The sequence below is a fragment of the Pleurodeles waltl genome, chromosome 2_1, assembly GCF_031143425.1.
Source record: "Pleurodeles waltl isolate 20211129_DDA chromosome 2_1, aPleWal1.hap1.20221129, whole genome shotgun sequence".
Taxonomy (NCBI): Eukaryota; Metazoa; Chordata; class Amphibia; order Caudata; family Salamandridae; genus Pleurodeles; species Pleurodeles waltl.
This window is the reverse complement of record NC_090438.1, coordinates 135,994,675-136,021,041: the sequence shown is the minus strand read 5'-3', so window position 1 is coordinate 136,021,041 and position 26,367 is coordinate 135,994,675.

Sequence of the window (26,367 nt, the reverse complement as noted above, 5' to 3'; positions counted from 1 at the left end):
TGTACACACAGGCACTAGTGCACTTTTCTTTGTGGATGGGCAAAATCAGTGAACTGGTGTGTTCTGAGCAAAAGGCACTGGGCTTATGGGCAAAGGAAATGGGCAGGGGGTTCTCGGAACACTGGGAAAGGCTGCATTTCATGACTGAGGTCAATGCCCTGCATCCAATTTCTGTTGCACAGCCCGTAGGACCCAAGCAGCAAGATCTGTGAGCACGGGAGCAAGGCACATGTTATGGCTGAAGGCCATGTGTTGCAGTCAAAAATTGATCCTCAGTAGACAGGTAACATAGGTTTTATGATTAGGTTTATTTGAAGAATAAAGTCTAAGTTACAAGTTACAGGTATCATCTCAATGCTACTTCAACCCCACATCCATGCCCCACCAGGAGGAGCATCCTGCTGCTCAGTCCACACTCTCCAACTGATTTCTCCAGGCACACCTAAACATTCTATGACATCACACACACCCTGATTGAGCATCAGGTACTAGAGAAACTAGGGAGAGAGAGAATGCATCATACCTAAATCAGGATCTAAATCCATGCCCTTGCACATCAATACACAACTGAAGGATGAAACGTAACATGGGGCATGGACAGAGACCAGATCCTGTGTCCTTATTACATTATGCATGAACTTCTTTTATGCACATTGTGTGTCGTGAGGCTGAAGGCAATGACCAAGTGACTGCCACACACAGCTGACGGTTGGTATAGTAGGGTCTGTGTTTAAGGATGTTGGGAGTTTAAAATGGAATTCACCCAAGCCAAACTCTCCTGAGAGCCGCTGCCTGACACCGAGTGCCCAGTACAAGTTGTGGTTATGCAAAGATTGAAAGCATGATGTAACCAACCACCACCCTGCATCCGGAGTGCACTGTGCATAACCAAAAGCCAGGTCCAGTGTGTTCTAGGAGCATAGGTATGGGCAGGGTTGGCCAAAAGCAACATGATGTGCTGTGAGCCCACTTAACATGGCTAAAATTAGCTTTAAAACAGTCTAGCACGGCCTTGAACTCCATAGTGGACTCTATAGCACAAGAGTCAATTGCAAACTCCTTGTTGTTCTCGTGGCAATACAGACAGCATGAAATAGTATCAGTTGAAGCCATGGAATCAAAGTCTACAGCAAACCTACTTAGAGTAAGAGTAATTTAGATAAACTAATACTGGTTTATAGAACGGCATGAACCATTAACAAACGCTTTACAGCCAGCCAAGAACAGACCAATCAGGTTGCAAAGTTAAAGTAGGAAAAAGCAAGCTAATCACTAAATATTGATAAAAAATGGGTGAGCTATTCTCTATCTGCCCCAGACATAACTATCATGCACTATCCCTGATCTGCACCTGCAGCGGCCCAGCCTGCATATCCAATAATGAAGTCTCTGTTTATTAGGTAGCTCAAAATAACTGACTTTGAATCACTAAAAAATCTTATTAATTTCCTTGGATGTTTGAAATTACATATTGCCAATAATCCTCAACCAGAAAAGGATATTAGAGATCTGTGTAAATTTGCTAATTCAGTAGGATCAAGGGAGCTCTTTTTAGAGAAAGGGCATATTCAGTATGCTTAATAAAGCCTGGTAGCTTGGTTCACAAAAACCGTAGTCCAGCTGGTTCTATAACTAAGAGCAGAAGGGACTTTGGGGTGATCAAACAATGACATCAGCAGCACATAAACCATGTTGTATTAGTAGTAGTAATTTCATCAATAAACCAGAACTCACCCCAGCTTTCACGGGGCACCTCAGTGAAAGGGGTGACTTTTGGTTGCTACTGAAAGTATCAGAATGAATTTATTTGTTAATTATAATTGATTGATAACCAAGGGGCATATTTAAGAACCTACAGCGCCATTCTAACACCACATTAGTGTCATTTTTTTTTGCGCTAATGTGGCATTAGAAGGCCAAAAACGCTGTGCCATATTTACAAAGTTGCGCAATGCATGCATTGCACTACTTTGTAACCCTTTGCACTACATTATGTCTGCGCCAGGCATAATGTATGCAAAGGGGACATTCCCCCATTAGGGGAGACGAAAAAATGGTGCAAGAAAATCTAAGAGATTTCCTTGCATAATTTTTTCCCGCACTTTTAACGCCTGCTTAAAGCAGGTGTTAAAAGGGGGCATACCATTGAACACAATGTGCCCCTATGTACTCTGCAGGAGTAGCGCCAATATTTTGGCACTTCTACTGCAGAGTACATCAATAGCATCATAAAAAATTACGCTATTGCCCCTACCCTGCCCCATGGTGTGCTGTATTATAAATACGGCTCACATATGGTGGCAGTAGGGCGGAGCTAAGGGGTGCAAGAAAAGTCGTACTGCACTGTGTGCACCGTGTGCAGCGCCACTTTTCTAAAATATGCCCTCAAGTGGCCACACTTCTTACCCATTACTGTGGAATATTTAGGAAGGAAGAAGAACAGACAGGATGTTTGCTATGCAGCAATAACCCAACTAACACAGTGATTTTATACGTCAGACTTGCTTCTAACTAGTATCCCTGTTCATTGTACCCAATGGACATGTCTTTGCTCTTTAAAACACTGCAGAAGGCATACCTTATGACCATTCCTTTTGCCCAGTGCCTACTGCCTGTAGTATCTGATTGCCACTGCCAATGGGGACTTTGTCAAGAACATCACCAAAAAAGCCCTGTGCCCAGTGCCACCCTCTAGGAGCTGTGACAGTAAGAAAAATGCCCAGACACATCAGCCTCACTGTAGGGCTATTCCAAAGATTAAGTATCTGCAGCCAAAACACTTATGCATTAGAACCAGAGTTAGCAAAGACATGTTCAAAATTGAACAGATTTACTCAGTGACTAAAACAGATCTCCTGAAATTCTCACACATGCTACTTCATGAAATACAGAATCTTGGTGATAGGCCTGTAAGGCTCAATGACATAAGGACATACCAGGTCCCTGCTGCAACAGCTAAACGTGCTACACTCCTTAGCACCCATCACTTACTTTTAAGAAATAGTTTATTTAGTGTACCATAACCTTTAAGCCCAAAACACTATGGAGCATATTTACAAGCCCCTACTGCCGCCTTGCGCCACCCCAGCGCCATTCTTTTTTTATGCTAAGGCGGGTTAAGGAGGCCATTCCCCCACATCATATTTACAAAGTGGCGAAAAAATGCATTGCCCCAAATTGTAACCCCTTGCACCACATTATGCCTGTGCCAGGCATAATGTATGCAAGGGGGGGACGTTCCCCCACAGGGAGGCCCGAAAAAATGGCTTAGTGAAATTAACAAGATTTCAGTGCTCCATTTTTCCATCATTTTTAAAGCCTGCCCGAGGCAGGTGTTAAAGTGACGCTCCTGTTTTGGCCTATGGGCCTCCCTGTGCTTTGCTGCACTAGCGCCAAATGTTTTGGCGCTAGTGCAGCAAAGCGCCACAACAGCACCAAAACTTGTGTGCGGTTGTGGTAACGACTGCCATGGTGCGCTGTATTGTAAATATGGCGCAACCATGGTATCATTAGGTGGGGCACGGGGACGCAAGGAAAGGGGCACATCTGGACCGATGCAACACTTTCTTGTAAATATACCCCCGTGGGCCTCATTTACAAGTGTTACTTTTAGCGATGCTCCGGTGGCCCTGTGGAGTGTGATGACGCAGAAATGAAGGTTTTACATTTATTAGCGCTTAAACGTAGTGTTGAAATAATCATGTGTGACTTTAATCGAACTAATAAAGATTGTACGGGGACAAATGTGCCCTCAGAGTAGTTTGCCAACATTTATAAGCGTGCTTTATATAATGTGATGTATTAGAATTGCACTAATCCGACATAATCGTAAACGTGTGCTATGATTTGCTTGTTTGAAATGTTTTAGCTTAGCATAACTTTAGTGCAGGCTTCGGCCTAGTTGTCTGGTCTCACGATTTAGATGCTCGTATTTTTCCAATGTGCTAATAAACGTGTATTTCTGCTTGAAGCTGTACTTTTCCACTGAGATCGTTCACATGCTTATCTTAAGGTTTCGTGCCAGCCTGGCATCTTTTTTCCTGCTCCAAGGTCAATCTGCAGGCGCGGACAATGGAAGCTCTGAAAGTGAGCTAATTGGTATAAAATGTTGCAACTTGCGTACCCGTCTCCAAGGATAATGTATGCTTAAGTAAAAGCTTGAGAACTGTTGTTTTTGATTGGACAATTTGAAGCCAACCTATGAACCCTCCAATGGAAGACCCTACTGGATTTGAACTGTTGTCTATTTAAACCAGGTGCACGAGAAGAAAGTAGCTATTACCCGACATCGCACCCATTGCGCCATTTTGCAGCTATTATGGCCCACCTTGCTGCGACGCCATTTTGAAGGAAACTTTGATGCTTTCTCTAATCGAGAGAAAGAGACTTAAATGATTCTTACCCTAGAGACTTTAACTTTGATTTGTCCCTTTGCATGAAGTAGTAGTTTTATCTTGCCGCCGTGAGGCAAATTGCCCCGTCCACCTTGCCCCTTTGCCCCGTCCCATGCTGATTGAGAAACGGTACCTGTGAGACGAAGACTTCCTTGAATGCTGATTGAAATTGGTAAATATGAAAGGACATTGTAAAATTGCATTGTGTTTCTTTTAGGTAACCAACTGCTGATTTTTGATAAGAGCCCTAGTTAGGAGTTTTCCAAATTAATGTTGCTAAATTGTTTTTGCATGAAGTCCCACATGCCAATGCTAATTTGAGGTTAGATGAGGATTCCTTTTGTTGCACGATGCAATTTGAGACCTTGTTATGCTGACTAAATGTATGCAATTAGCTCATTACAGATTATAGTTTTAGTGATTTGCATTGCTATTATCGAATGCCTTGTTATTCAAATGCTGCATAGATTGCATCTTTTCCGCCGTTATGGACAGCTATTAATGTTCATTTACGTTTATCATTTGGTGTTGAGACACATCTATATTGTGCTAGCTTTGTTAATATAGGGAAATAAATTCATTACCTTTGAATAAACTGGTGTGGTTATTCATGGCCGAAAGGTCATGGTTCGCCGAAATGTATTCTGGATTAATTGTTAAGTGTTATGTTGATCAGGGTATTGCTTATGTTCGTTATTGATTATTGATTACATTGAATTGACTGATCTCGGGTGAAGAGAGTCCCACTTAGCCAAAAGATTCATCGGCCTAAAGAGCGTCCAAGATACAGGTAAATTATTAGTACGGAACGCTCTATCAGTAGATGGTAGCAGAGGACGGTTCAGACTTTTGGGACCCCACTCGAGACATACATGGTGTTGAATTAACGGTTCAGACTTTTGGGACCCCACTCGAGACATACATGGTGTTGAATTAACGGTTTCGACTTTTGAGATCCCACTCGAGAAGTTGAATTAGATTTTTCTTGGGTAAAACAGATTGAGAAAATGATGATGGGCTAAGTCCACCGTGACTTTCCCGGGATCTCGGAGCTTGCGAATGGAGAGAATGGAGGTGTGGAATAAGCGTTGGTGGTACTAGTGACGGTATGAGTGAAGTTAGGATTTTGCGCTTGCACAGCTTATTGCCGCAGATTGTGTGAAAAGGTTGCGAGGATTTTAGAGGATAGCGGAGGTGCGACTCCGAGTGTAGAAGTAGGGAAGTCGTCGAACTTCATAGAAAATAGCGGAGGTGCGACTCCGAGTGTGAGAGTAGGGAAGTCGTCGAACTTCATGTGTATGTGGCGCTTTGTGCAGAAAAAGGTCCACGTGGTTGTTGTTGTTGAGACGGGCCCTGCGAGGTCAAGAGACTCCGGAGTATGTTGAAAAGTGTATGAGACACTTGTTTTATGTTGTGGTCTGGTCGGTTTAATAGGTTGATCGGGCGTGGTCAACGAGTCGGTACGTGTGTTAAGGGAGTGAAAGAAACTTCGACTTCGGGCTTTGACAAAATTCTAAGTGCACTAGAATAGATCACTGACAAGTTGAGAGCAGAGTCTGCGGGTCAGATTTGCTTGCGAAAGTGGGGACCGAGAAAGATGGAATAACTGCCGAGGCTAGTGAAAAATCCCTAAGGTCCTGAAGCGATTGTGTTACCCTTCCTGTAGTAAACCGACAGATCTGTTTTATTATTATTTTTTGGTAGCTCGCGATACAAGCCAGAAGTTGTTACGAGAGGAGCTGAGTGAAGGAGGACTAGCCGCGAGGCTTTGTCAGCCGCAGTGTGTGAGTGTGACGTCACTAGGAGCCGCGCTGGGATAGGTTGGTTGCAAAGAAGGGTCGCGCACGGATTGGACGCAGTCCGTGGGGCTCGATTGGAAGGGGAAAGGCAAGTGAAGAGTATTCCGGGAATTAAAGTCACCTATTGATTACAAACTTTGTGAAATAAAAGACGAGAAAATGAAATTTTTTAAAGCATTAAAGAGTGCGATGAAGGGGGAGTCTTACATTAAAGCGAGCGTAGGAGAGGAGACGCCACCCGAAGGTACACCAGCTTACATTGTAATGGAGGAAAAAGGGGTAGCTCCGTGCCTTTGGCTAAAGCAATGGCACAAGCTGACAGAGAAACATGGGAGCGTAGCGTTCCCGGTCCATGGGACATTCAATATAAGGATCCTAGAGAATTTGAGATTCGCGATGTACGACATGAAGGTGCCTCCAAGGCCAGCACAGTTTGAGGCTCTAGCGATTTGGGAACTAATGGCTAGACAGCAACAGCAAAATAAGTTCGAGACCAGGATAAGAAAGGTAGAAAAGACACTAGCGGACGCTAGGTGGGATAATGCACAGAAGGTGTGGAGGTCAGATGTATTGCAGGGGATAAAATTGTTTCCCGCAATTACTAAGGAAGAAGAGGAGACAGGTAAGAAAGTTACCTGTAACACAAACAGGAGGTGTTCCAAAGATAGAGAGGACGAGGAAAAGTTGAGAAGAGAAGAGGAATTAGAGGATGAGGAGTTAATATTGCAATTGCTGAACGATCGTCCACCACCTTATGCAGAGAGTGGACAAGGACCAAGTACCAGTTCTGCCCCTCCGGCACCGGTACAGAATAATGAAACTCAGAGTTCAGAAACGCCATCGGGATCTAAGGACCCGAGTTTACTGTTCACCCCGCAGATACCGCAGGTTAGGAGAATATATCCAGATGTGCCTATATTGAAACCAGCAGAAAATTATCAGCCGCAGGTCCCAAGGTACTACAGCAGAGACAACAGTGCAGGAATGATTCTAGATCCAACCGTAATAGGAGTACAGAATGGTTGCAACCCAACATTGGCACAAGCGGAATCAACTCAGCTTTTGATGCCTCAAAAGCAGATGCAGGGGGGAACCGCACATGCTCAGATGACGGGGAGTCAGATGGGCATGCCGGCAATGATGACCCATAATATGGGAATGAACATGTCTCAGAACATGGGAAATGGACAGAACGCAGATGCGATATCCCTACCCATTACTGTAGGTCCACCGGTACCTTTGTACATTCAGCCTAACTCAGGTATGAGCAGTCAAGGATCAATGGTGCAGAGCGGGATGGAAAGGAGGTGCATACAAAACGCTCCAGAGACAACTCCGATAGCGGCTCTGCCAACTGGATCTGGGTCCTTGATGGAGTTTAGTCCCATATGTGCTCAGTCAACACTGGTGAGGTCGAGTCCCCCACTGATGATACCGCTATCATCGAACACTGAAAAGTTGCTGCAACCATCAATGGCAGTCGATGTGAATGCTACACTGATGGGGTTGAATGCGCAACCGCTGACACAGTGGTTCAACAGTCTGAATTCCACACAAAGCTCAGCCAGTGGGAAGGGAGAAGACTATCTGAATAGGGTCAGGTTGAACATGGAAGCACAAGAATTGGTGGAAGGGACTATGGGTGTGAATAGGTTAGAGTCCTACTCGGAAGAAGAGCTGAGGTATCTATGTCCCAGGATTACGAAAGAAGTGAACAAGGTACATAGAAGGTTGCAAGAAATAGCAGACAAAAATGGGGTTGAGATAGACAAGACAAAACACTTGAGCAGGAGCTATAGATTGGATTTCGGGACCACAGACTTTGAACACATGAGGTCAGCAGGCATGAAGGCGCACCATAGAGAATTGCTGCAGAGTGCACAAGTGTGGAGGTGCTTAGACAAATGGGAAAGCAGATGGGTAAAGAGAAAGGAAAAGAGGAAAGACAGTGTCCCAGAGCTCAACGAGAAAAGACCACAGAGTAGTGATGCAATAACAATATTACCAATGAGGGAGACAGCAGGGGGAAAATTAATACATGTACCATGGCACAGAAGCGACATTCAGTCTTTTACAGATGATTTTCCCAAACTGAGAGAGAAACCGATTGAATGGTATCAACAGACTGATAGGTTTGTGAAGCTTGCAAAATGTCTTTGGGAAGACCTGAACACTCTCTTTGAGATTGTGGTTCCGGCAGATTTGTGGGAGGATTGCAAAAGAGCTGTAGGTTGGCCGACAAGTGAACCAGAGAGAGACAGGGATACGGGTGCACCATCACCTATGGTGATGAGCTTGTACTATAAGGTGATTGAGCATTTAAAGACGAAGGTTGCCACGAAAAATGTGGATTGGCAGAAGATCGATCGAACTGCCCAAGAGGCTAAAGAGTCGATTCATAGTTACTATGAGAGGTTGTTGAAGGCGTTCAAGAACTACAGTGGCACGGAAACAATAGAGGCGAAGGACATGCTTCATTTTGTGTTTAGATTTGTGGAAGGGCTGAGACCAGAGATAAGTCAGATGATAAAGTCGCATTTGATTTGTTGGCAATCGAAACCGATTGATGAGGTGTTGAATTATGCGAAATACTGTAGCGACAAAATTGAAGTGAAACAGAAAAGGTTGAAGGAGAAAGTGATGATGATGCAACTTAAAGCAGCTCAGACAGGTCTGCAAGGTTTGCAAGGGTTGCAAGGGTTCCAACAGCAGGTACCGCAACCGCAGCCGCAGTTGCAGGGAAATATGATGTTTCAGCCACAGGCGAGAGGCAGAGGCAGAGGCAGAGAAGGTTTTGGGAATAATGGTCCGGATTTGAACACTGTTGTGACTCCGAATGGTGTGCAGGCATTGAAAAAGGTGATGCCGTGTCATGTGTGCGGAATTGTCGGACATTGGAAACGTGAGTGCCCGATGGTGGTGCAGGAAGGTGCAGGTGTTGGTCAGCAAAACAATGATGTCAATGCATTTCAGACAATGAGGGGACCGAAAATGAGAGGTCCAAACCCAAATTTTCAGACCATAAATCAGCTGCAGGGATTACAGCCCATGCAGCCGCAGCAGATGCAGATGCCCTGTATGCAGATGACGCAAATGCAGCCAATGCAACAGCAGTTTCCCATGGTACCTAATCAGCAAATGCAAATACCTTTGGCACCAATGAGTCAGCAGCAAGTGATGGTTCCTCCACAGGTCTCGGGTCAGGTAATGAATACAAATGGCACCGTACAACAGTTCCCATTACACAGTGAGAGTGGAATAAACAATGTATGGGAGAGTGAAAGTTCAGGAGAGGAGGGAGATTGTGTGCTTGCAGCATCCTTGGAAGTTGATCAAAAGGGTCCGTACGTGGAGGGAAGAGTAATGGGTCATCGTGTCTCATTCTTGGTCGACACAGGAGCCACACGTTCAACTGTTAAGAGCATTGAAGTACCAAATTTGCCACTCTCAGGGAGAACAGTTCAAGTGGTGGGAGTAGCAAACAGGCACCTGACAAACCCAATCACAGATCCGGTACCAGTCAGCATTGGTAACTATCAAGGGTTACACAAATTTGTGGTATGTGACTCAAGCCCGATAGCACTGTTAGGGAGAGACCTATTGTGCAAATTGGGATGTTCGATTATGTGTTTGAACGAGGGAATTAAAATTCAGACGAGCAGTGATGGGGAAGAAGAGGACAGTGTAGAGGGGGATGAGATGGAAACTGTCGATGAAGAGTATCCTCTGATTTGTCTTTTCCCGATGATAACTGAAGAAGATATTCCAGCCGAATTACGGGAAACAGTCGGAAAGGAAGTGTGGGATATGACAGGGAAAGAGGTGGGATTGATGAAAGGAGTGGAACCAGTGAAAGTGACTGTAAAGGCCAATGCAACCTTTCCCCAGACCCCACAATACCACATGGCACAAGACACCCTCATGAAAGTTGCCCAACTCATTGACGAATTTGTAAAGCAGGGAGTACTGAAAGAAGTGTTAAGCAGTCCATGTAATTCACCAATCATGGGACTAATAAAGCCGAGTGGAAAGGTCCGAATTGTACAGGACTTGAGGAAAATAAATGACATCATAATCAAATGCTGCCCTGTCGTACCGAATCCAGCTGTGATAATGTTTCAAGTCCCTTGCGATGCCGAGTGGTTCTCAGTCATCGACTTGTCACAAGCATTCTTCTCGGTGCCTCTTCATGAGGACAGCCAATTTCTCTTTTGTTTCAAATTCTTAGACAGAGTTTACAGTTGGTGTCGAATTCCTCAAGGGTTTTCTGAGTCACCGTCAATATTCAATCAGATTCTAAAGAAAGACTTGGAAGCGCTAGAATTGCCATTCGAGTCAACCCTAGTACAGTACATCGATGACTTACTGATTGCATCTAAGACAGAAAGTGGCTGCACAGCCGACACCATTGCTCTGTTGAACCATTTGGGAAGGAATGGACACAAGGTGTCTCCTTCAAAGTTGCAGTTCTGTCAGAAGAAAGTGAAATACTTGGGTCACCAGATAGAGAAAGGGTCACGAAGAATAATGAAGGAAAGAATAACAAGTGTACTTCAAATGAGTCTACCAAAGACAAGGAGGGAGGTGAGGAAGTTTTTGGGAATGGTAAGCTACTGTCGTCAGTGGATTCCCAACTTCTCAACTCTAGCAAAGCCTTTACTGAAACTGACCCAGAAGGATGCCTTGGATCAAATTGAGCTGAAAGGAGATGAGATGGATGCTTTTATCGAATTGAAAGAATGCATGTGCAGGGCTCCAGCTTTAGGTATGCCTGATTACACAAAGCCTTTCACATTGTTTTGTCATGAACGTGATGCATGTTCTTTGTCTGTCTTGACTCAAGCCCGTGGTGGCATAAACAGACCAGTAGCGTATTTTTCAGCTACTTTGGATCCGGTCGCAGCAGCACTTCCAGGGTGTTTGCGCGCCGTAGCAGCAGTTGGTATCAGCCTCACTCAGAGTGAAGGAATAGTGATGGGACACCCGGTAACAGTCATGGTCCCTCACTCAGTTGAAATACTTTTGACCCGCTCCCGAACGCAACACATGACTGGAGCAAGACTCACAAGGTATGAAACGATAATTCTGGGCTCACCGAACGTGCAGCTGAAAAGGTGCACTACGTTGAATCCAGCAACCTTGCTTCCTGGCGAAAATGCTGAAATTGAGAACGCTGAAGACGTCGAGCATGACTGCCTTCAGGTTACTGAATTTTGCACAAAACCTCGACCTGACATTAAGGATACTAAGCTTGATGAAAATGACCAAATTGTTTTTGTTGATGGTTCATGTCTAAGAGATGGGATGGGAATTTTGAAAGCAGGATATGCTGTATGTACTGTAACAGGTGTCTTGGAAGCATCGTGGCTCCAAGGAGTCTATTCTGCACAAGTAGCAGAGCTTGTAGCCCTTACAAGAGCATGCCAATTGTCTACATTGATGAAAGTTACCATTTACACTGATAGTCAGTACGGGTTTGGAATTGTGCACGACTTTGGGCAATTATGGTCGCAGAGAGGTTTCCTGACCTCTTCAGGGTCCCCAGTGAAAAACGGGGGGAGAATAAGGGAATTGTTACACGCCATTCAAATGCCAGCCGAAGTTGCAGTGGTAAAGTGTAGTGCTCATACAAAAGGACAGGACTATGTTTCTCTGGGAAATGCATATGCGGATCAAGTCGCAAGATTTTGTGCCTTGAACTGTATATTACTCAGGGATGAATGGAATTCGATAAGCGAACCAGAACTCGAACCAGCTGAAGCATTTGCCTTGAAGGTCGTAGATACAATGGATGAACTCAAAGCATTACAGAATAACGTCAGGGAGGATGAAAGAGATTCCTGGATTAAGTCACAATGTATGAAGAGACCAGATGAGTTATGGGTTTCAAATGAGGGAAAATTTGTTTTGCCAAATAGTCTCTTATCGCAGCTAGCGCGGTTCTATCATGGGCAGGCTCACCTAGGGAGAGATGCCATGATAAGATTGTTCAAAACTGATTGGTTTAACCCCAGATTCCGTCAAGCTGCAGAAGCAGTTTGCCATCGATGTGTCATTTGCCAGCAGATGAACCCAGGGAAGGGAACGGTTGTGAACGCAAGCCACATTGGTAGGGCGAGCGGCCCGTTCAGTAGAATGCAGATGGACTTCATTGAGATGCCTGTGCATGGAGGTCTGAAGTATGTGTTGGTGATTGTGTGCATTTTTAGTCACTGGATTGAAGCATACCCCACACGTAGAAATGACAGCCTTACAGTTGCAAAACTATTGTTGAGGGAGTTGATACCACGTTTCGGATTCCCGATCTCTTTAGAATCAGATAGAGGAAGTCACTTCAATAACTAGGTGATAAAGTTACTTTGCGCAGCGCTGAACATTGAGCAAAAACTGCATTGTAGCTATCGCCCAGAAGCATCAGGACTGGTGGAGCAGATGAATGGTACACTGAAATCAAGAATGGCGAAAATATGTGCATCGACAAATTTGAAATGGCCTGACGCATTGCCCTTGGTGTTAATGTCAATGAGAAACACCCCTGACAGAAAGACTGGATTGTCCCCGCACGAAATTCTCATGGGCAGGGCCATGAGACTTCCTGCAGTTCCCGCAAACGTGCTTTTGAATATTACAGATGATATAGTGTTAGACTACTGCAAAGGTCTGGCTGACGTGGTTCGCTCTTTCTCTCACCAGGTGGAAGCGACCACCTTGCCACCGATCCAAGGTCCAGGACACACACTGAAAGCAGGTGACTGGGTCGTGATAAAGAAGCACGTGAGGAAGTCGTGTCTGGAACCCCGTTGGAAAGGCCCTTTCCAAGTGATCCTGACGACAACTACCGCTGTGAAGTGTACGGGAGTTCCCAACTGGATTCACGCCAGTCATACAAAGAAAGTGTTGTGTCCCACAGATGAGGAAGTTGAAGCGCTGAAACTGCCAGTGCCTGATAAAACAGTGCTGAGCGCTGAGACAGAGCAAAACCGAACTGAAAGCGAACAGGCAGAAACAGGAGAGAGAGAAATATTCTCTGAGGATGAAGCAACAGACTCACTTGGGGAAGACCAAGGAGAAACCTCAGACAGCGACGAAGCAGCTGAAGGTGACAAAGAGCCTGAAGCAGTTGAGGGTAGCAAAGAGCCTGAAGCAGCTGAAAGTGATAAAGAGCCTGACGAAAGTAACGGTGACGAAGTGCTCGAAAGAGGTGAAGAAGCAGGAGAGCCTGATCAGAGGAGGGCTTTCCCAGAAGCAGACGATACAGAAAAAGAAAAAGAGAACGTGATTGATTCCCCAGAAGGAGGGGCAAGGCAGAACAGAACGAAACTGTTCTAGCTTCCACAGAAAAGATCGCAGGACCATCAAGTGGACACGGTGCAAAGAGGAGACTAAGTATATCACCAATAAAACTAAGAACTAAAGAAAATTTGAACGACGGAGAAAGGCCAAAGGTGAAAGAGAAAAGAAAGGAAGTGTCTGTCGTAGTACCAACCTCAAGTGAAGGAAAAGACTTGGCCAAAGAGGAAAGTACCAGTGAGGCAGAATCGAAAAGAGAAGCAAAATTGAAAAGGAAAAGGATACCAAACAGGAGATATTCCGGTCCAGAATGGGCATATGTAGTCAATGACGATTGGACTGACGAATTTGTATCTCTAAGCCTCGAGAACGAAGAAGAAGAGATACCAATAGAAAAGAAAAGTTTTATGGACACTGTTGATTGAAAGGGTGATAAATGACATTGCTTGCTACAATCTAACGTGATACAAACAACCAGCTGAGACATTGCTAAACCGGATGAGACACTTGCTGAACTGATAAAAGACTGAGTTATTGCCGAATTGAGACAAATGCTGCTAACCGATAAGTGACTGGCCTCTTGAAGAAGACTGTGTGAACATTGCGCTCGTTCAGCTTTGTAACTGAATTGCTAAATAGTTTCTTTATAGGTGCTTCTAGCTCTCTGATTCTATACAGATCATGGCTACACAAAACAGTAGAGTGAAATATTGTAAATATGCGTGTATAGGCTTGATAATTGCATGTGTACTAATAATAATGGCAATAGTGCTTGCTACACGTGGAAAGAGTGAGAATGAGAGAATTGATGCTTCTACTTTTGCCCCTGTTACTGTCACTGAACTAACCGCATTGAAAAGACTAGAACTAGATGAGAGACACTTGCATGATAAGAAGGAGCTTTCGTATAATGTTTTCTATCGCTTGCTAACAGAATATGTTGAGACTATGGATGCGAAAGATTGTTATGTGTGTACACAGATACCGACATCAGTAAAGGAAGGGGTGACTTATCACCACATGCCTCTTACATACGGGATTACATGTAGTATAGTAACTTCTAGATTTTATGGTCAAACCAACATACAGTATTTTTACTCAAATTATGATGTTACCTTTGCCTATGTTCCTATAATAGCGCAGCTAAGCCAGATTGCTAAAGATTGGGATGCTAAAATAATGAGGGAATTTTTCGAGCCAATGCAACCTTTTGAAACGGCTCACGCTCATAGGGAAAACCTTACCTGCTCGCTCTCTGCAGTAGAAATAAGCTTTTTAGATCGCACAGATGATAGAAGGGCACAAATGAATGCGAAATTAGAAAAAGAGCTAAGTAAGAGGACTTCAGTAGATCATTATGATTTTGCCGCAATAAAAACACAAGGGAGAATAGCTTTAGATGCTTGGCATGTAGGGAAATTTTGTATATATCGAGGTGAATCTTATTATGATAACATTTTCGTAGGAGCGAGTGAGTGTAAACATACGTTTATCTTTAAGGCCAAATGGACATTCATGATGAACAGACTTGACCCTGTCATTCCAGGTGTATATTACATTTGTGGGTATAATGCCTATTATCGTCTTCCAAAGGGATGGTGGGGGAGATGTTATTTGGGTATAGTGTTCCCAAAGGTTTATCAACTGGATGACCTATCGATGATTCCAAAGACGTCTGGATCCCATCGCATCCAGAAAAGAGAGACCGCAGCTGCTGTGGTAGGAGATATATTTGGAGCCATGATTCCTTCATTGGGAGTTGTGTTGAATTCCATCAAGATAAGAAAGTTGTCTACTATAGTGGATAACATGTTGACAAAGTTTTCAGGTGCTATAATCCTGATAGATGCTGAACTTGCAGCAGAAAGAGCAATGACTCTACAAAATAGGCTTGCCTTAGACATTCTTTTAGCAAAGGATGGCGGCGTTTGCAAAATGCTTGGTGCGCGCCACTGTTGCACGTATATTCCAGACAACAGTGTGAAAATTAAAACTATGCTTGCTAATCTAACAAAAGAGAGTGCAGACTTGAAGGAATTGAAAGAACCAGGAGTGTGGGAGAAGGTTGGAAAAGGACTTGCTTCAGTGGGAAATTGGCTTGGTGGAATTTGGAATGGAATATTACTAAAAATAATACAGGGAATATTAATAGTACTGATTTGTATCTTTGGAATTTGGGGAATAAAAAGGGGAATAATAATGATTATGGCAAGAATTAAGAGAAGAAAGGAAGAGAAAATGATGAAAAGAATGGCAGAAGAATACAAAGCGAAAACTAGGGGAACTAAAAGGAAAAGAGAACTGACAGAATTTTAATGGAATAAAATTTGTGGGAATAGTTTGTGTGATGACAAGTAGTCATCAGAGGAGGGATTGATGACGCAGAAATGAAGGTTTTACATTTATTAGCGCTTAAACGTAGTGTTGAAATAATCATGTGTGACTTTAATCGAACTAATAAAGATTGTACGGGGACAAAGGTGCCCTCAGAGTAGTTTGCCAACATTTATAAGCGTGCTTTATATAACGTGATGTATTAGAATTGCACTAATCCAACATAATCGTAAACGTGTGCTATGATTTGCTTGTTTGAAATGTTTTAGCTTAGCATAACTTTAGTGCAGGCTTCGGCCTAGTTGTCTGGTCTCACGATTTAGATGCTCGTATTTTTCCAATGTGCTAATAAACGTGTATTTCTGCTTGAAGCTGTACTTTTCCACTGAGATCGTTCACATGCTTATCTTAAGGTTTCGTGCCAGCCTTGCATCTTTTTTCCTGCTCCAAGGTCAATCTGCAGGTGCGGACAATGGAAGCTCTGAAAGTGAGTTAATTGGTATAAAATGTTGCAACTTGCGTACCCGTCTCCAAGGATAATGTATGCTTAAGTAAAAGCTTGAGAACTGTTGTTTTTGATTGGACAATTTGAAGCCAACCTATGAACCCTCCAATGGAAGACCCTACTGGATTTGAACTGTTGTCTATTTAAACCAGGTGCACGAGAAGAAAGTAGCTATTACCCGACATCGCACCCATTGCGCCATTTTGCAGCTATTATGGCCCACCTTGCTGCGACGCCATTTTGAAGGAAACTTTGATGCTTTCTCTAATCGAGAGAAAGAGACTTAAATGATTCTTACCCTAGAGACTTTAACTTTGATTTGTCCCTTTGCATGAAGTAGTAGTTTTATCTTGCCGCCGTGAGGCAAATTGCCCCGTCCACCTTGCCCCTTTGCCCCGTCCCATGCTGATTGAGAAACGGTACCTGTGAGACGAAGACTTCCTTGAATGCTGATTGAAATTGGTAAATATGAAAGGACATTGTAAAATTGCATTGTGTTTCTTTTAGGTAACCAACTGCTGATTTTTGATAAGAGCCCTAGTTAGGAGTTTTCCAAATTAATGTTGCTAAATTGTTTTTGCATGAAGTCCCACATGCCAATGCTAATTTGAGGTTAGATGAGGATTCCTTTTGTTGCACGATGCAATTTGAGACCTTGTTATGCTGACTAAATGTATGCAATTAGCTCATTACAGATTATAGTTTTAGTGATTTGCATTGCTATTATCGAATGCCTTGTTATTCAAATGCTGCATAGATTGCATCTTTTCCGCCGTTATGGACAGCTATTAATGTTCATTTACGTTTATCATTTGGTGTTGAGACACATCTATATTGTGCTAGCTTTGTTAATATAGGGAAATAAATTCATTAACTTTGAATAAACTGGTGTGGTTATTCATGGCCGAAAGGTCATGGTTCGCCGAAATGTATTCTGGAATAATTGTTAAGTGTTATGTTGATCAGGGTATTGCTTATGTTCGTTATTGATTATTGATTACATTGAATTGACTGATCTCGGGTGAAGAGAGTCCCACTTAGCCAAAAGATTCATCGGCCTAAAGAGCGTCCAAGATACAGGTAAATTATTAGTACGGAACGCTCTATCAAGTGCACGATATTTACAAGGCAGTGCTAAGCCACTTTTTGTGGCTTAACTCCGCCTTGTAAATATAGCCACTTCACACCCATCACTTAGCGTGAAAGGGGTATGCAATGGGTGTTGCTGTGGGGGTCCACTGCACCACCCTTTGCATTTTAATGCTTCCCTAGATTTATAAAGAACTGTAAACTTTAGATAGCGCCAAAAAGTAATGTCACACTAGGGGTGGCGTTAGCATGGCGCAATGAGAAGAAATACTTTTATTTCTCCTTCTTTTTGCTTTTTCTATGTGTGCTGCATTCTGCAGCACTCTTTAGAAAGAGAAAAATGCCATGAATTATTGTTTATGTGCAGGAAGGTGTCCCTTCCTGCACATAAACAATCATTAAATAGTGGTGATTTGCTACTTCTATGTGTGCTACATTCTGCTGCAATCATTCCCTGCAACACAGGCACCCTTGCACTGTGGTGCAAGGGTGCCTACGTTGGCGCTAGGCAGCTACATTTAGGGCCAGCGCTTGGAGAAACACAGGGGTGCACTGATTTTTTGTAAATACGGCGCATCTCTGCGTTTCTGAAGCGACGCTGCGCTGCACCACTTCCTCGTAAATGAGGCCCTGTATATTAAAACAAAAACATTATCACAAAGCACATCATTATACATTCAACCTACCATTCCCTCGGGCACCATAAACGACAAAATTCTAAAACAGCACGAAGGTGTAAATTGAGGGTTTTACCTGTGTTGTGTGATGTGTAACACAGCTTGTAGAACGGAAGGCAGGACCACTAAAAGGGTTTTCAGAACTATAAGGAAACAAGGCGATGAGTACCATTAACTCAGGCGAGCAGATGTTGACCTTTCAAAACCTAAATCAGTGGACGCTTCTTAAGCATTCTTTCTATGTAAGTTATAGTTTTACTCTTGTCTGTGCAAACATCTCATATGGAAGTTGTGTGGATTAATCCTCTCCTGCACTTCTTTTTAATTTGATATTCGCTGTAAGTATTTGGCTTGTTTGGACAGGGCGGCTCCAGCACAGATCACCAAACACCACTGGTAAAGTTTTTGTTTGACTTACTTACTTTGAATAACGTATAACAGTGACAGAAGAAAATGTCAGATGCATCAGGATGATTAAGTATGATTGCGCTCTGTTTCGAAAACTACTACTTGAAATAAAAAAGCTACTGAGTAAATACTGAAGAAATTGCATTTAAAGGTCAGGCTTTAGTTGCATTCGCAGTTTTCATTTCGCTCCAGAAGAACTTTGCAGAAATATTGTAGCATTTAACCTGAAATACACAACATTCGAAAGAAATTAAACTTTCCCGCACATACTTAGTTTTCAAGTTGCCCCGGAATTATGTGACTCTGTGGCTATTTAAAATAGTGCAAAATGTCATTGTGACTGTTAACAGAAAAAAATTTCTCTCCCTCATACAGGCCAAAGGCATGCCCTCTCATTGGCCTTGAGCATGTCAATAGGTTTTACCCTCTCATTTGGGGTGAGTTATTCCTGTCTCACAAGTGCCCCGGATACGGATTCAATATTTATCCCACTAGTTGACAATCCAATAACTTGGGGTTTCAAATTTACTTGGGGCGGTAGATGTCACCTATTACAAGATTAGCTCTCAAAAAACGGGGGGATAACGTCTGAAGGTTTGTTTGTGTTTCTTTGCCAAAATCCCCTTGGCCTGGTATTTATCGTCCTTTTACCCAGTTAAATTCCAGGACCTTTGACATGCTGACATTTAATGAGGGAGAGGTGCTGTCTGTAGTACACACAATAATTAATTATATGGTGTTCATTAATTCAGTAACTACTGTAATTGTGATCCTTGCGCAAATAGATATTTGCAATCTTTAAATATTCTTAAAATGCTGAAATCCTAGCAATTAAAGCCTTAATCTAGAATTTTTAGAAGAAGTAGCCAATCACAAAAAACAGCGTCTTAATTCGGCCATAAACTTCTAAATCTGTCATTTACTGGTTAAGACAATCTAAATATTATTGTTTTAAAGTAGTAATGGTTTCCGCAAGGAGGACTGAACTGACTGTAACAATAGGAGGCTGCCTCATGGTGTTAATTAAAAGGTATTTTGAGCAGTGTTCATAATAAGGCCTGACCTTAACTGCCCATGAGCTCCCAGCCTGGGACTTGAATTGTGTAAATGTCATTCCTAGACAATCAAAAGGAAAGTCTAAAAGAAATGCTAAGAGCAATGCTCCTTTCTCGCCTAGCCCCTATTCTTTCTAAAGTCAATTAATGCACCCGACGTTCCTTCATCCTCATGAAATATACATCAATCCAGTACTGGAAGTAGTCCATAGACAGGGAGCTAGGCTCACCTCCTTACTGATGAAACAGTAAATGTGGAAAAGTACTAAACATAATATTTAAGCACATTTACTTCTTTTAGGATAATAATAATGTGCCTTCATGACATAAAATAACACTTGGCTGAAAGTGTCCCACAGCTAATCATGTTCAAAACAGAATAAATCCCTCAAAGCCAAAAACTGTCCTACTCAAAGATGTATTCTAACTTGTGGGCTACAGTTAGGCTTTGACTTCCTCATTCCACAGGTCTGAAGAGCCTAGAATCATCTAGGTATTGTCCTCAGAGTAACAAACTCAAAAAATCAAAATCTGAAAATGAATCAAAAAGTGATGCTCTAGTGGCTCTTATGGAAAAGAGTCGTCACAACTAGTTTGTAAGTTCATTACATGGATCCTTGCTCAGAACATCCCAGGGCCCAAAAGTAATGATGTGGATGAGGGGTGCAATGATGCCAGCAGGCTTGCAGTTAGGGAGTGGGGTTGTGGCTTGTAAGTTATGCATAGAGGAGGTGAAGCACATACTTCTAGTGGTTGAACTGCACAACGGGAAACCAGTAAAGGTGGGGATCAACCCAGCTTCTCAAATTGACCAAATTGTGTGATCCTAGACCAATGTTTATTTCAGGTTGTCTCCTCTTCCCCCATAATAAAAAATTAGAATACAGAACTTCAGGATATGTGCTGTACATAACCGTATCCAGTATCAACTAAAATAGACCATGATGGCGTCCATGTACATTGGGAACACAGGGCAAAAAAAGAATGCACAGCAGAAATGGTTGAACTCTCAAGCCACAATGGGCAATGTTGTCACAAAGGGTGGGGCGGATGTGGGGGCAGTAGAATGAATGTCACCCAAACCTTGGTTGATAATTGCGTACATCAGACTTGTACTCTGCAACACACTGACAAGATCTGATGTGCAAAGATGAACCAGCTCAGCATGTTGTGGAAGACTCCTTTACAAATTTGAAGAGACCACATCATAAGTAGGCAGTGCAAGGCACCCTATGTTATTTCAGTCCTGTAACTCTCAGTAACCTCCAAATACATGTTTGCCTGGAAGTGCGATACCTGGTTGATATGAAGGCTGTGGTGAATTAACAGCTAACCAGTGTTACGGTTGACTACGGGCCACAAGTAAGGGTCAGGAGGTGCACATTTGGCCACCCGCCTCTAACTTGAAGATCACTGGCCTACACCTATGACTTGCACATGTAGAATCATCACCATCATCCTTTTAACTTAGATATGGACATGCATGTTACATTACAGCTGCTTCCAGGACTATCTCAGTCATACAGATGACACCATTCAGGGGTTTGGGAGACATCCTGGCTGCAGCAGTCAAACCTACTGCCATCCGTCTGTCAGGTAAGTATGCCATATAGGCGGTCATTCTGACCCTGGCTGTAAAAACCGCCAGGGCCGTGGTCAGCGGGAGCACCGCCAACAGGCTGGCGGTGCTCCTTTGGGCATTCTGACTGCGGCGGTACAGCCGCGGCCAGAAGCGGAAAGTCGGCGGTGTACCGCCGGCTTTCCGCTGCCCAGGGGAATCCTCCATGGCGGCGCAGCTTGCTGCGCCGCCATGGGGATTCCGACCCCCATACCGCCATCCTGTTCCTGGCGGTTTCGGCCGCCAGGAACAGGATGGCGGTATGGGGTGTTGTGGGGCCCCTGGGGGCCCCTGCAGTGCCCATGCCAATGGCATGGGCACTGCAGGGGCCCCCACAAGAGGGCCCCACTTAGAATTTCAGTGTCTGCTTAGCAGACACTGAAATTCGCGACGGGTGCTACTGCACCCGTCGCACCCCTTCCACTCCGCCGGCTCCATTCGGAGCCGGCTTCCTCGTGGAAGGGTGTTTCCCGCTGGGCTGGCGGGCAGCCTTTTGGCGGTCGCCCGCCAGCCCAGTGGGAAACCCAGAATGACCGCCGCGGTCTTTTGACCGCGGTACGGTGTTCTGGCGGTTCCCGCTTGGTGGGCGGCTCCCGCCGCCCGCCAAGCTTGGAATCACCCCCATAGTGTTGTAGACTATTGACACCCTACTAATAAACAATAATCAAATCCTCGTGGAAGGGCATTGCATCTGAAGTTGGTGTGTAAAATTTCCCCAACATAATAAGTGATGTGTGTCAATTGTGCATATTCACATAGAAATCATGCTGAACATTAACTAGGGTGTCACTTCCTTCACAAGCTGATTGATCAAGGACCATATATTCTACTACACACTTGAGGAGCCAAGTCCAGCAGCTGACATGGGGAATCTGACAAGGGGCATCTCAATACCACACAGAGCTGTGGTTGGAACTGGTGAGTTTGCTTTTGCATTGTACATCTGCATTGAACACTTGAATGTCATAGTGTGAGCTGGCACGGGTAGGTGCACACAAACCAGGTCACATGTGTAACATCTATTGATGCAAAGATATTTTGACTCAATCCTTGTGTTATACTGCATTATATTCTAAGGCAAATACTTAGCCTGTTGCAACCTCTGTCTTACAGGTGCTGAGGATGATGAGTCAAGTCAAGAGGAAGAACCATTTACCATTAGCAGGCGACGGGCAATACAAGAGGAGAACCCATTCCTCTTCCAAGCTGCCTTGTCAGTTGCCAGAACTGCTCAAGAGGAGGAGGAGGTAGTAGAGGGGGAGGAAGATCATGCCCTGTTTTCAATGGATGTACAGGCCGATCCCTTGCCCACTACTATTAGGCCCATGTGGCAAACCATCTAAGAATATATCTGTTCTGTTCAGCATAGTGGCCCTCATTCTGACCTTGGCGGGCGGCGGAGGCCGCCCGCCAAAGTCCCGCCGTCAGGTTACCGTTCCGCGGTCGAAAGACCGCGGCGGTAATTCTGACTTTCCCGCTGGGCTGGCGGGCGGTCTCGTTCAGACCGCCAGCCAGCCCAGCGGGAAAGACGCTTCCACGATGAAGCCGGCTCGGAATCGAGCCGGCGGAGTGGAAGCTGTGCGACGGGTGCAGTTGCACCCGTCGCGTATTTCACTGTCTGCGCAGCAGACAGTGAAATACATGTAGGGGCCCTCTTACGGGGGCCCCTGCAATGCCCATGCCAGTGGCATGGGCACTGCAGGGGCCCCCAGGGGCCCCGCGACCCCCCCTACCGCCATCCGGATCTCGGCGGTCCGACCGCCGGGATCTGGATGGCGGTAGGGGGGGTCAGAATCCCCGCGGCGGTGCAGCAAGCTGCGCCGCCGCGGAGGATTCAATGGGGCCGCGGTACACTGGCGGGACCCCGCCAGTGGTGCCGGTCCGACCGCGGCTTTACCGCCGCGGTCGGAATCCCCATTGAAGCACCGCCGGCTTGTCGGCGGTGCTCCCGCGGTCCTCCGCCCTGGCGGTCAAAGACCGCCAGGGTCAGAATGAGGGCCAGTGTCTCTTACTATGCCCCAAAGGATTGCTCATTCCTCACATACCCCAACACAACCATCACGTCCTCTTAGCCCTCACATCCAGGTCAGAGGTGATGATCCACACTCCTATCCTTAAAGTGCCTCCCAGGCCTTCTCTCCAACATCTGAGGTACATGCCAGCCCTGCTGAGGAGCAGGTAGCCCCTAGGCACAAATTTCCTCCCCACAACCTCCCACCTGAACCGCCCCCTCCAGGCTGGTGGACCCGACGGTCGCATACCAGGCCATCCCAGGAACGTTCCGATTACTTGGTGCCATACTCCACAACTTCTCAGGCTCCCGACCACAGGCTTATCAGGGCCTACCATTACTGCCCTTTTCTTACTGGGTTCATTACCCTACCCAGGCACATTACCGATAGGTCCATTCCTAAAAGCAACAATTGACTTTCTGGAGCCCAGCTAACTGATCACGGGGCTCCTTCGCTACCTACCTTTGTCACGTACCATTCTGGCCAGATGGCCCAGCCTTGATGAAGTCACTTGTGTGATGAAACACGTGTTGGCTGTATCTTGTTGATGACACTATGATCTCTAGCATCTACAATTAAAGACAACATCTGCAAAACAAGACCTTGGACTCCAGTCTACCTTTCACTTCATCAATATACTATCAGGGATATTTATCCCTGTCACACCATTGGACTATATAGTCTGTGTGCTGTGGCCATCTTTTTCAAGTTTGTCTATGGGTACTCGGATACCCGTCTTTGTGCCTACCGGGTAGTAAGGCACTGGGCCAGGTTGCACCAGACTCTGCTTTCACTCTAAATACTTGTACATATACAATTGTTTTACTGCTCAGATGTGCGGCGCTTTTCACCCTTATTACCCTTTTGTGCTTTCTCTATGATTACCCTTCCCCCACCTGTACAGGCACCACAGACCACCAGCGGCTCAGAACCCAAGGAAGCATACCTCCTCACAACAATTCTCACCAGTGTGAGAGGAGGCCTCTCACTGCATAGTTAGACCCCACTTTTTACTTGATGTTGATGTGTCCTAGAAGTTGTAGTGCCCAGGGCTCCTGCTAACCACGTTCCCTGGGCCAGAGCACTTTCTCTAAATCTGTTGTGATGCTTGACTTACATATCACTGTAAGTCCCTAGTAAATGGGTACACCTGTACCCAGTGCATGTGATATTAGGGGCAGGCCCCTGAGGGCAGCAGCACTGATTGTGCCACCCTCTAGGGCCCTGCACCCAGATGCAACCAGCTCTGCCATTGCAGGCTGAGTGTCCTGGAGCAAACCTAAAAAGACACATTTGACATTGTCCACTCCCTATGTGCCCTGTCCAGCCTACACTGCATATGTTATGGGTAAGTCACCCCTCTAGCAGGCCTTCCAACCCCCACTGTGTCGTTGCCAAACCTGGGACATAGTGAGTGAATAGAGCCGCCATTTTAAGTACATGTACTGGACACTGGTCAAACACGAGTTCCCCAGCCTCACAATGGCCACTCAGCGCCATGTTTGATGCCAAACAACTCAGGATGATAGATTCAAACTGGTACCAGTGTTGGATTTATCCCTAAATGTACCCAGGGGTCACCTTAGAGGTGCCCCCTGCATAAGCTAACCTAACTGCCATGGCTGCTGACTGGGTCCATTCAGCATGCCACCTCCAGACAGCCAATATACAAACCTTTCGGGAGAGCCCTGTCTCTCTGGTTTGTAATACCATGCCCTTCCTGGGTGGAGGAGCTAACACCCCCTACCTCAGGAATGTGCATTCCCCTGGCGGTGAACTTCAAAGGGCTATCACTCTTGAAACTCTAGCCCCCATGTCTGCTGCTAGCAGCAGATGGCTTTCCCTTTTGCCAATCCTCATGTTTGGCGGGAACAAAGGAGGGAAACCACTCAAAGGGTAGGAGGAGGGGTCTTACTGAGCCTAGCCCCCCCCCCCAGGGCTTGCAGGCGAAGTGGACCCTCCATTTAATTTTCCTCCATGTTGGATGACAGGAAAATAGCCAATGAGGTTTAGGATAGTGACCCTTCCCACAGGAAGTGGTCACTGTAGTGGGTTTAGCCACCCAAGGGTAAGTGTCCCATTGGGCACTACCAGGTTCCCCCTAAAACGCCCACTAAATTCCATATTTAGTGGGCTCCCCAGACCAAGGAATCAGGTTCATCAGGAAGAAAAGAAGACAGCACCATAGAGCCCAACAGCATGAGAACAGAGGACCTGCTGCGCCAGAAGAGGCTCGAAGACCCCTGCTTGCTGCACCAGAGTCCTGACAATCGCCACTGCAGAGGAGCTGATCACTGGACTGACCTCAAAAGACCCAGAGGACCTCCAGGCTTCATAAATAGCCAAAGTCTCCCTCCTGAGTGGAGGCACCACTCAAGAACCACAAGAAACCTGCAAAGAATCAGCAAACTGGTGAGGGTCACTTCACTGTCCAACTGATATCTCTGTAACCTAAAGTCACAGCCAGACCGAACAACATACCAATGACAGACCAGATGAGACATATAAGTGTGCCAACTTTGGTGGCACTGCACCCTCTTCTGTCTGAGTTGTGCCAATACCCCAGGTACTAATCAGTACATGTTGGACTCCAGCAAAAACAGCTCCCCTAGAGCTGAAACTGGACCAGGAGGAAAACCCAGTCAAGGGACTTCGGGAACACCCTGGACCTCCCACCAGAGCGCCATTGTCATCCTGGAAGTTCCCTGGAAGAAGACTTACCTCCAGCACTAAAGGGCTTCATTGCACACATCCTCCAAGACCTCCAACTCGTCCTGCATCCGCCCGCCCTGAGCCCTGCATCACAGAACCAGCTGTGTGCCATGGGTCCCTGACCTCTTGTGACCGCAACAGCCCAAGGGGACCCTGAAGCACCACCTTTAATTCTGCAAACCAGCTTCTTTTCTAGGAGCCCCCCCCCAAGTGGCCCTGTGCCTGTGCCAGGAGAATTTCCAATTCTGCTCCCACCTGAACCGGGAGCCGCCCGAGGCTCTCTAGCTGGCAAAGTGTGCCCACTAACCTCATCGACCATCCTGCAGAAGAAGAGACTGGTAACTCAACTGTGTGATTTGATATTCATTTTTAGGGGTGGCCTTCCACTGATTCCTATGGTGAGTAATTACGCACAGAAAGACTAACTTTATTTAAACCTTGAAAAATCATAACTCAAAAAGTGCTTAACGTATC